Raw genomic sequence first — 13,547 nt, forward strand, 5'->3', positions numbered from 1 at the left:
TAGTTTTCAAAAATCTCTAGGTTTTATTGTTTACATTTTTGTACTTCTTCAGATGCTTCTTTTTCCAAACATATCAAAGATTCTTGAGCTATATACTGTTTTTCACAAATCTGGTGTATTAATGAATACAAAATTTTGTTTGAAGCTTTTGACAGTTTTTTTTTGTGGAAGTTTTTTTTTTTCTTTCCTCTAATTTCTCTCTAAATAATGTTGTATATCTTGTGTCTGGGCATTCTGGGCTTTTTGCACACTAGTAACAATGCATAATTTCTTTCTTATCCTCAATAGTCTACTTTAAAGTCTTTATAGCTCTTCTTTGGCTTATCAGTTTTTGTGATATCTGTGGAGTGTTACTTCCTTCTACAATGGGGGGGGGGGTATCATCCCCATGGGCTGGGCATGGCCTGGTTCCATTGTAGGAATGTTTCTGTATTTTGAGGATTCTACATTGTCATCTTTTTCAGTCCTGGCACCAAGGTGCCTACCAGGATGGGGTACTTTTTTGTCCTGGGTCTTGTGCACCCAAGTATCTTTTTTTTAATTTTTTACCTACCTCTGTCCATGATATATGTTATGTAAATATAGTCTGTATATCAGTGTTATCTTGCTGAGATTTTGTGAAAAACAGGGTCCACCTCGTTAAGGTACACCCCAAGACTTGAGGATGAATTCAGTTTCAGCAATAATACTGTCCTTTACTTGCTGACTTATCTCTCCATTCAGACCCTAAATACACTAATACTGCTTTTATGGTTGTTCTGATGTACAAGCATGTCTGCAGCATATTAATGTTACATATGATGTATACTTGTTACCATTGAAGTATTGTGACACTGTTTCTATTATTCCTGATGTGCAGCAATGTTGAAAACATTGTACACCTAACCATAGTAACCGAAAATGTTCTCATTGAACCTCGTCCGAAAGTCTGATTCTTGTCCAGTTTGGCCATCTTGGTTAACAAATGCAAACAAACAGACATGATCACACAAACAAATAAAGAAATACAAAAGGCCAGATTCTGAAAGACTGGAGCAGAACAGCAGTGCATCAAGGAAAGCAGATGGCATCCACTAAATTATATAAATCAGAAAGAAGGTCACTGTATAATTAACATACAGGTAAGTGCTGTCCTCTATGCATAAGAAGGTACGTTGGAAGGTTGCTCTATATGGATCAAATAGAAAGCATACCAGTAACAAGACAAGTAGTAACAAATTAACAATAGAAAAGTAGTGTACTTCTAACAATGCATGTCATGCTTATGTAATATAGAGCAAGTATATGTGATAGAGAAGTGCGTGTGTGCTTCTTATGCAATTGCAGCAAAATCATACATTAAATGTGCATGCAGATATTGTTACACAGGACATGCACAATAGTTGTAAGAAAAAAAGGGGGCATTACTGGTTAGTCCATAACTGTGCACTGCAGATTATCAAAATACTGGGGTATCCATCCATCAAGTAGATCAGGACAAAAACAAACTTCAGTGATATCAGTACTCTAAAAACTAAGTTGGGAAGTGGGAGTGTCTTGGGGAAACACACAATGCATACAACCCAAAGAGTACAGGAAGGAGTAAAGAAAAAGAAGGATAAGCATAAAGAGGGATACAGCACAAGGAATAAGGTAAAGGATGGTCTGAAGTCAGAGCAGGTAAGCATGAAATGCTTTTAAGCAAAGAAGAGGTGGTGAGGTGTTAGCAAATGGGAGAGGGTCATTTGTTATGGAAATGAACGTAAAACATAAAGAAGGATTAGTGAAGAAGATTTGGAAGAGACAGGAAAACAGCATGCGGAAGTAAGGATTTCCAGGAAAGAGAAGGATGGATTATGTGAGAGAAGACCTGCAAAAGTCAAACATAACATGACTGTTGAAGAAGATAGGACAGTAACACTGAACCGAGAGTACTAGCAAAAGTTGATATGACAAATGGGAAAAAGAGGGGATGATAATGATGTGCACACCTGTCTCTATAGACATACAAGTCATTACAGGACAACTGGCATACAGTATTCTTGTAGTATGTTTCATATTAAAGGAGATACTGTATATCTATTGTTTTCCCATTCTGTGTACACATATGTGCACATCAAGACAATGTAAACAAATGTGATACAGCTACCAGCAACCCATGACCCATCCCTATTATAACATTTGCAATAATTACTTGCATATGCTATACAATTACTAGTTATAGTAACAGAACATATAGAGTGTCACTCCTGTATATATTATCACACACGTCAACCATATGTTGCTGATGTGTAAGTGCACACTACCCAAACTGCCACACAGGACTGCAATATGGAAATACATGTGTCAGATTTTAGTTTAAGCTGCACCTGCTGCATATAATGCAGTGCACACAATTGTAACTATAGCCTTGCTAACTAAATAGACAGCTGCAAATACCAACAATTATATTGCCAGGAGAGATACGTACAGTGCACCATTCAGAAGTACACAGCTTGACCAGTAATAGACACACAAATACTTCCAAACACTAATATGGGAACCCAACCCATTGCAAACATTATAAGCTCTTGACTTATGCATACCAAAATGCAAAATCCACATGCTAATCTTCTACAGCAATTACATACAAACCTAAAAACCTAGTAGCCAGTCTTGCAGTATAAATGTCCAACTCTAAGTATAGGATAATGAACATATAGATTAAATAATTTCTACTTGGAAAATGAAAATATCCACCAAGCACAAGAAACATCCTGTGCAATCTACTGCTGCATGAAGAGAACCAGCATGTATTCTCTATCATACCTACTGTAATATTAACCAAGAGGCCAGTGTGTTTGACATTTGGTGAACTTTATTGCAAGATTTCTCATGCAGTTACAAGAATGAGAACATTTTCAAATAGTCTTACATCTAGTCATTAAAACTTCTCAAGACTATGCACCAGATGCACCATCATCTGATTCTTCGTTGTAAGCTGAGAAATACACTGTTATGAACTCTGTGTAAAAAAGTCACTATTACTTTATGACAATATTTTGAAAGATATATGACATTAGTATATGTTTCCTTCTATGCTAGGAGGTGTGGCACAGTAATATCAGCCAATCCAAACTGTGTTGTACATGCCTGGCAATGCCCTTGTGGTCTTGTGTACATATGTGAAAGTAAAAGGAAATTTAAAACAAGACTTCAGGAGCATGTAAGGAATATCAAAAAACAAAGAGAAGGGGGTGGAGCCTGAATGGCTAACTGGTAGCAGCACTTTTTTAGAGCTCCACAAAACTAGTTCAAATAACAGGAAAATAATTAATTTTATCGAACAAAAATATCCAACTATTATTGATAAACTTGTGAACTAATAGTGTACTAACTTTGAAAGCTTTTTGTCAATATTTTCCTGTCAAATTAATCTGGAGACTACTATAGCCACTTGGAAATGAGTAACTCAAAGAACTCACACTCTGAAACAGCCTTGAGGAAGGAAATCCAATTGATGTCCTCTGTACTGCAGTAACTGTCATTGAAAATGGATAATTTTAATGACAACCTTGAAAATCTAAAAGAGAACTGCCAAAAACAAACAGATGTCTTTAAAGAATTATTACAACAGCAACAAACAAAAATAATGGACATTGAAACGTCTCTCTCCGGTATAGATGGAAGGTTGAAGGAAGAAGGGAACCAAAGTGAATTTCTCTTACAACAAAATAACTGGTTAATCAACAAGATAGATGATTTAGAAAACAGAGAAAGGTGCACAAATATCAGAATATTTGGTCTTCCGGAGAAAGCTGAGGGTGAGGACATTATTTTATTTTTAAATTCCTGGTTGCCGGAGTTCTTAGACCTAAAAGAAGGACTGCCAAATGGCATAGAAAGGGCTCATCAAGCCATAGGAAAACCTGTATCATCATCTCCTAATACTTCTCCTAGATCCATTGTAATAAAGTTTTTATCATACCTTGATAAAGAACTTATACTAAAGTCAGCATGAAGGAAAAGTCCTTTAAAGTATAAACAACAGCAAATAAGATTTGATAATGACTATTCAACTAGAGTTCTAGGTTTAAGGAAGAAAGCATGGCCATTTGTAAAATTCCTGAAACAAAACAAAATTAAAGCTCAACTTGCATACCCTTGCAAAAATCAAGATTCTTTACTCAAATGAAATGAGAACCTTTGACAACATAGATGAGGCAGCTTCTTTTATCAAGAACAATAATATAATTACAATTCCAGAAGAAATGGACTGGTCAACATCTAACTCACTGAAAAGATCCCAAGAGAAAAATTCCTGGATTGATGTAAAGAAGAAGAAACAAAGAACGGAAATAAAAAATGTAACAAGTTTAAATACTCTCAAAGATTCTACCAAAAAGTGAAATATATACTAAAGGAATCTGAAACCAAAACGTATGTACATTTACTTTTTTTAGTTGTCTCAATATGCATAATATTGTTTATAATTCTTCTGTTTTTCTTTTTTAATACAGTGGTGCTTCAACTCTACTTACTACAGGATGAGGCTGCTTGTGTCAAGCGGTTAGCAGAATGACACATATCAAATTTAAATGTCTAATATTGTAGGGATTGTTTTTTTCAAAAAGCTCATTTTAATTACTTAATAGATTGTCTTGATGGGATATAATTGAGAACGGGAGGTGGGGAGAGGAAGGAGAAGAGCAGTGAATGATCTGGGTGTTTCTGTTAAGAAATACTGACACGCAGCTAATATAGATGGTTTGTAACCATCAGGTTTCATGTGGCTACAAGATATCAAGCAATAAGCAGTAGGTATCAGTAAAAAAATATAAATATAGTAGTTATATAACTGATCAGTGTTGAACACTTCATTGTTACAGTTTAAAAGCATCATCTCTTTTTTTTTTTTTCTTCACACGAACTGTCTGACGAGGATAAGAATAAATAGTGGCTGTTTACAAGAAGCCACAAGCTCATTTCACAGTCAAACACACTTGCGAACACATGAATAGCATCCTTGTAATCATTCAACACCACAGTAACACTAATAGCTTGCACTCACACTCTACGAGGATACGATGATGTAAAAGAGAGAGAAAGAGGACAGAATACAGTATAGTCTTACTAAGGAGAGTAAGAAAAAGGAAAAAAATAGTGTGAACACATTCAGCTTTATCGGACTACAACAATTATAAAATTCAATGTGAAAAAAGACCACTATAATAGTACACAAACTAAATCACTAAATTAGAAATAGAAATAAGAACAGTTACTTTTACAGAGTGGTGAGTGGCAGGGATTCAGTGTATAAACTGTTAGTCAAGATGCCAAGAGTTTTCACATCAATATAGCTGTACACTTCCTGTTAGTCTTAAAATGACAAGCACCCTCTAATATAGTCCTGATAACACACTGATTATTACTGTTCAAAACATTCAGGAAATAGTCAGGAAAATGTTTCTAATTTTATGTATAGAATTTGTTTTATCTTCCAAAAGCTTCTGATTTCAAAGCTATATTTGCACCTTCTTGACTGTAGCTGTTGTACTGCTTATAAAAAACCCTGTGACAGATTTTAACATTTGTTTTAATTAAAAATATTTACAAGCCTGTGTGTGTGTGTGTGTGTGTGTGTGTGTGTGTGTGTGTGTGTGTGTGTGTGTGTGTGTGTGTGTGTGTGTGTGTGTGTGCGTGTGTGTGGGTTTGTGGGTACATGTGTGTCTTTGTTAAAAAAATAGTGCAGGACAGATGACTGACCATTAACAGATTTTTTTTTTTTTTTTTTTTTTTTTTTTTAGTGTATGAGGTATTTGCTAATTCTAAAATAAATGATAATTCTGTAAGATGCCACCCTTCTAGCATGTGCTTGCATGAAACAGTTGGTTGACTAGCACAATGTATAATTAGATGTTAAAGACCAAACGCATTCCAGCTCTAACTACTGTTTACTGGACAGGGATATCCTGTAATGTAATAGACAGCAGTGTGTCATACGGGTTCAGGCACCTAGGCAGCGAGACATTTCCCTGTGGTACATTTGACTGGGGACACATGGCTGAAGTGACATTCAGCTGCAGAGAAATATGGCTGTTTGCAAATTCCCTGTGGGCAAAGAGAAGCACACACTGACATGCTCACAGCTTTAATAGACAAATGCATGACAGCAGACGAAGTAATGAGTGTTGTGCTTAGTGTACAGTACATACTTATACAACTACAACATGCAGAAGTGTGCTACAGCATGGAGGAAATCTTGCAGGCTACTGTAGTCACATTTATGCTCCAGTATGCATTTTAGGTAATGTTCCCTAGACACTGTGAAGGGGGCAGTGGTCCACACACCCCAATTATAAAGGCACTGCCCATTGTGCCCCTCATTTTTACTGCCACTTTCATGCCCCCTGGCCAACCTGCTGCTGATGATGCCATATTGCCTACTGTCTCATGTTCCCTTGGGGACCATGGGCATCATTTTCCCCCTGTGCATTTGGTTATTAAAGCTGTGGGCATGCCAGTGTCTGCTTCGCTTTGCCCACAGGGAATTAGCAAATGGCCATATTTCTCTGCAGCTGAATGTCACTTCAGCCATGTGTCCCCAGTCAAATGTACCACAGGGAAATGTCTCACTGCCTAGGTGCCTGAACCCGTGTCATACATACCAGTTAATGCCTGCTAGCCAATTTCTTTCTGTAATGCATATACATTTATTGGCACAAGTATTTAAAATATATACATCAAAGTTCTATAGTATGTACTGGGCTGTTCTATTACTTTATTATCTCATTATGACTTTCTGTACACCTAGCATAGCACATTCAAAGGATATATGGTTAATCAGTTGAGTGGATTTAAACATCAAATTCCAGTGATTTTAAAATACTGAGGGACAGTTAATCTGTAAAATGCAGTGACATGATATTTTGCAACTGACAACAGATATGATTTTAATTGTCCACAGCACTGACATAGAAAAGTAGGCTACATTATGTACAGTTAGTGACAGACATAACAGCAGTCTGCTGCCAATCATAAACATGCTGAAAATCTCTCTTAGATTGATGTTTAACTCTTTACTAGATTGTATTTCAAAAGGAGAATTGACTTGTATATTGTAAAGCTCTTGGATAGACTCAGAATATTTAGTTGGAATAAATATGAAGTACTTTATAATAAAAGTAATGATACGACAAGGTTAAACAATAAAACACTGTATACTAACTCAGTAAGAATTAGAGAAATATAGTTAAGTGATTTATTCTACAAAGCTCAAACATGGAAATATGAGTCTGTATGTGTCAATCTACAAATATGTGTATAAGCACAGAGATTAGCACAAAATAGTGACAATACACAAATATGTTTATCATCTACATGGTTAGATTTGACAATGTGCACATGTGCAAATACAGACATATCATTTTTAACTGATTCTAGTTAGGATTATATCTTTTATTTAGAAACTTAATTTACTTTTTGTCATGCATAGAAACTCGTTTACTGCACCATAGCTAAGCTGCACAACAAAGGAAATACTACAATGTGCTTCAGTGGGCATTCTGTGTCTGATATTTTTTAATCAGTAAGCTTATCCTAAATATAAATATAGTTGGTTTAATAGTTTTTGTTGACATAAAGTTAAAACTGTTACATTTGAATGAATAAACGAGATGGGTCTTATATAAAAAGTTTATAAAATATTTCTTTAACCTATAGTAAAATCTATGTATTAAACTTATGGATTATATGAAAAGACAAAATAATACTAAAAATTGTAAGACTCTAATATGCATTATAAACTAGGCTTTGAAGTATATAACCAAATAGTCAAAGAAACATTGTATACAATATGAATATTAAATTATCTTGAACAATAACTAGTTTGCAGAGCTTACCATATGTGTGCGCTAACAAAAATTATAGTTTATTTTTTTTTTTTTAGTAAAAAACAATATCACAACTGTGTATGTAATACAATTTCTTGATTCATGGAAAATTTACAAGCATATACCATTCAATTATTTTTTTTTTATTTAAATCTTAATGTATTTATGTAAAATAGATTTCATTACAATCAATATGTATTTGGAAAAGATTTTATCTATCATCTACTATTAGATGATTAACTTGAACATTTGATGCATATATTACTATGTTAACAGTTCTGTCATCTACATATATAGAAAATATATAATCACATCAGATTCAGAAATGATTCAATAGTTGACATCAGTCAGTCACTATGAATGGTTCAATGACAATAGTATATAATAAAATACATGTTTGTGTCTTTGCAAATTGTTCCTATATATAAGGGAGAGAGAGACGGGGAAAAGAAGATGGCATTAGAGCAATTAGATGTCGGGTTTACCTTATTTGAGATGAATATACTTAGCCATATGATTGATATGTTATTAAATGTTCATAATAAGAAATGTATTTATATATATGTATATAGCCGACAATTACTTATGTGTTTCACTATGTATATAATATGTAGAAACATAAATATCATTCAACATATACTAGTTTATAATTTCAAAGGTCTCTAAGAATACAAGAATGGAGCATGAGGAAATCTGTCTACCAAACATGAGGGTTAATCTGGTAGATATTTTGTTTATGTCTATCAGATTAGGAATGTATATCATTCCATGTGTGATGGGCGGAAGGTTGAAAGAAAAGATTATATTAATCAAAATAATTTTACTTAAATCATTTTATAATTTTTTATTATGGCCTGAAATGAACATCAATATAAAAGTATTACAAAAGAGATTCAGTCTATTCATGATACATAAAATAAGGAGAATTTTGTTCAAAATACAATACTATAAAATGTACTCGAATATTAATACAAATATTAGGAAGCATGAAACTCAACAACAAACATGGACTTAACACTACTTTCACTGAGCATAAATGGTTTAAATAATCCAAAGAAAAGATCAAACCTACTAAAATATTTAAAACTAAACAAAGCGCAAGTAATAGTTCTTCAAGAGACTCACTTTAAAGATGATAAAAAGCATTTATGGAATCCAAATGAGCATACAACAATAGCGCAATCATCATATAAAACCAAAACTAGAGGAGTTAGGATACTATGGAGAAAAAACATCATTAATCCCCAAATTCTTTATAGCTATGAAGATTAAGAGGGGCTTATAACACTTGTTATAATAAAATTCAATAATAGAATCTGGACATTAGTAAATCTTTATTGATTCCCATGAATAGGAAAAAGTACGACAAAGAAACATCTAGACTTTATTAGTAAAACATATAAAGGTAGCTTGATATTAGGTGGTGACTTTAATTGCATTCTTGATAATTCAGAGACCACCAACAAAACAAATTTACGTATAACTCCTATAGCAAAGCTACTCAAAAAAATGGGTTGAAAATCACAATTTAATAGATACATTCAAATTTAGAGAAAGTAACTCACTGTTATTTTTGCACCAAGATCACAGATTTACAACCCAAACAAGAATAGATACATTTTTTGTTGCACAAGACCTTGATGCGAAGATAAATAGTTTTGCAATCATACCATGTTCATTATCAGATCATACAGTAATCCTTATTAATATTCAAAAAATTTTAACAAATTAATACAAATGACAAGAATTCCAGCATATATTACGAAACTAAAATAATTTAAACCTTGGCTACTCACAGACTTGAAATTCTTTCTAGACGCTAATCTCACTAATGAAATCAGCATAGTTATGTTACGGGATGCTCTAAAAGCCTATATTTATGGTAAAAGTATCACATTGTACAAAAATAAACTAAAAGAATGGGAATCAGAATTACTCAACATACAAAATCAAATCATAAAAATAAATAATAATAATTTAACAAATGCACTGACTAATAATAAGAAAATTAATGATCTGCATGAAAAATTTAATGAAATTCTAACACATAAAACTAATCTAGCACTAGAAAGATTAAAATTAAACTCATATGCTGTTTCTCCTAAACATATGCATAACTTGGCGATAAGAGTTAAAGTACAATCTAAAAGAAATAACATTACTACTATTATGCACGAAGGAAGGAAGAACAAGAAAGTATCAGATATAAGTGATATATTAGATGCTTTTAAATACCATTTTACAGAACATTATAAGATGGAAGGAACTCAAACAAAAAACTTTAATTTAGATTTGAAACCCAAATTGATTAAAGCAATCCTAGAAAATTTAAAATGAGAACTTCAAAAGCAAATTACTCTTAAAGAAATTTCAGAGAAAATCAAAGAAAGCAAAAATAATAAAGCTCCAGGAATGGATGGTATTATGGCTGAAATATACAAAATCTTTCCATCATCTATAATCTTGGTCTTCCAAAAAACCTTAATAGAAATATAAACACACAACATCATTCCACCATCTTGGAAAAACTCATTAAATACTCCTATAATAAAAAAAATAAAGATGCATCAAAATGCAGCTCCTGTAGACCAATTTCATTACTAAACAATGATTATAAAATCTTCATGACTATTCTAGTCAATAGAATCAAAAAATATATGATAAAAATTATAAATGAAGATCAAACAGGGTTTATACATAATAGACGCAAATATGATAATATACAAAGAATACTAACTATTATTGACTATTTAAATAGAGAAAAACAAGAGGCCTGAATAGTTGCATTGGATATAGAGAAAGCTTTTGACACCTTAGACTGGGATTTCTTGTTTAAAATATTAGAGTATTATGAGTTTCCTAGCTCCTTTATTTCATTGATAAAGAACATATATAAAAACAATTTAGCATATGTAAAATTAGGACATTTCACCTCTGAATTAATAATATTGACAAAAGGCACAAAACAAGGTTGTCCCATTTCCCACATGTTATTTGCATTAGCCATTGAAATATGTGCCATCTCAATACGAAACAATCCCAAAATAGAGAGTATAAATTTATATAATCAATATAATTCAAAAATAATGTTATTTGCAGATGATATACTTCTTATCACATCTACTTCTAAAAATTCATTAAAATAATTAGATATACAAGTTGATAAATTTTATTCAATTTCAGGATTACATTTTAATAAAACAAAATCAAATTTTATGATATTGAATAAAAAAATGATTTTCAAATAAATGATAATCATATAATTGGTAAACAATCTCTCACTTTAAGCTATCTAGGTATAACATTAAGTACAACATTAGAAAAAAATTTAAATATAAATTACAGGGAAATCATAGACACAATAAAGTCAAATATAATAAAATGGAACAAAATATATATAACATTTGAAGATATATTGCAAGTAATAAAAAATGATATTGCTTCCAAAAATTCTATATATAGCACAAGCTATTCCAGTAATACTAGACAAATATTTTTTAAAATAAATAAATACATTATTATTAAGATTTCTTTGGCATCCTAACAAAAACAGAAAAGCTTATACACACCACATTAGACCATGGAAACTAGGTGGAATCAATTTCCCAGATATTGAATCTTATATTAGAGCCTCCATTTTTAAAATAATTATAAACAGGATAGATCCGTGCTATTCTTCTAACTGGAAATCTCTCCACACTATTTATTCAAATGAAAATACCATTTTAAAGAATTTAATAATAGACAATCATATTAATAAACCATGGCATATCTTATGCGCTAGCCTTCAATATAATCTAACAAAACCTACTAATCTAAAATACTTAAATGATATGTATAATTCATTTAGAAGATTTGTAACTTCTAATACAGATATAAAGTTATGGCTAGAACTTTTATATCCTTTCAATGTACAAGAAATTTTCCAAACAAAATGCATAGGATGGTTTTCATTACTTGGGAAAAGAAACAATTAATTTGCTGGCAACAATGCATTAATTAACATAAGGTTTTGGAAAGTATGTATGTGTCTTTCGGCTTTTCCTGGTTAGGGGTCGCCACAGCGGAACTCCAGTCCGCTAATGATTGACAGTTGATTTTTATGTACCTGCTTGCCAGGCCTGACGCACAACCTTCAACGAAGGTACGCCGATTCACGCATGTCTCCATGCAGAAGACGCTCCAGCTGAGAATCAAACCGGACAGCATCTTACTGTGAGGCGACAATGCAACTGCAGCACCACCACCACGGGTAAGGTTTTGGATAGTCAACTTATAATAAAAACTTGTAATCTCTCATAGGTTCATAGGTTCATACTAGGCTATCTGCCCTAGGGCATTTATAAGCTTAGCCAGAGTGCATTTGGCTTCTGCCACCCATTCTAAATTAATTTTGCTATCCCTTTTTTGAGGTTAGTATACTGTGCCTCTGTCTAACAGTGACACAGAAGTGATAGCCGGGGTAAACCTACGATCTCCCATCCACTCATCAAGATTCCTCTTGAAGAGAGTCAATGTCGGACTCTGCCTAACCTGGACTGGGATTTTATTCCAGAGTAAAGGGAGCCTCTGGGTTATGAATCTGTCCCTTCAGCATGTCCTATTTATTTCAGTGCTGAGGTTCAAGTCTCTCGAGCACGTAGCTCGATGGGATTTGGATTTTCTGAGGTGCAGCATGTCCATTAATTCCGGGTTGGACATGGCTTTATACGTCAGGCACAGATCGCCTCTGAGCAGGCGGTATGCCACTGAGTAGAGCTGGAGTTTCTTTAACCGGGCAGCATATGGCATCTGTTTGAGCCCTTTGATCCTCTTGGTGAGGTACTTTTGGGGTCTTTCCAGTTGCTGCAGGTGTCTGGTAAGGTACATCCCAAAAGGGGCATTGTACTCAATTATGGGCCTGATGAGGGATGAGTAAAGAGGCAAGATGACCTCCCTGATCTAGATGTGATTCCCTTCATAATTAGGTGGGCTATATAAAATGTTTTTCTTACCACTTTGGCCACGTGGTTGTCAAATGAGAGATTGCTATCAACTTGGGTCCCCAGGTCCCTAATGACTTCTTCTGTACTTAATGGATTACCACCTATGTGGTAATTTGTGGGCACTTTGTTTTTGCCAAATACACTTTTTGGCGTTTAGCTTGAGGCCATGGCTCTGGCACCAGTTGTCTGTTTCTATGAGGCCCTTTTGGAGGATGCTTGTGTCAGCTGGAGAGTTGATTATGGTGCCCAGTTTGCAGTCATCTGCGAACTTGGTCAGCCACAGTCCTTCCGTGTTGGCCTTTACCGCCGAGAAATATATACCTAACAAGAGAGGTCCCAGGACTGAGCCATGTGGGATGCCACTTGTAACTGGTTTGGAGTCTGACATGGCTCCAGCAATTCTAACCATGTGGGTTCTGTCCTTGAGCCAGTTTGCAACCCATCTAGTGACATATGGGTTTATATTTAAGCTGGTGAGCTTATCTATAATGCCCGAGTGGGGTATTGTATCGAAGGCTTTTGCGAGGTCCAGGTAGGCTGTGTGGACCACCTTTCCCTCGTCAATGGCCTTGGTGACTGTTTCAAAGAAATCAACCAGGTTTAAGAGGCAGGATCTGCCCTTAACAAAGCCAAACTGGGTAGGATCCAGTGTCTGTAGGTCCCCAATATCTTTATTTATGAGGTCCATGATGATCCTTTCCATAGCTTTGCA

The sequence above is a fragment of the Protopterus annectens genome, chromosome 2.part1 (assembly GCF_019279795.1).
Source record: "Protopterus annectens isolate FY-2018-M chromosome 2.part1, PAN1.0, whole genome shotgun sequence".
Lineage (NCBI taxonomy): Eukaryota > Metazoa > Chordata > Ceratodontiformes > Protopteridae > Protopterus > Protopterus annectens.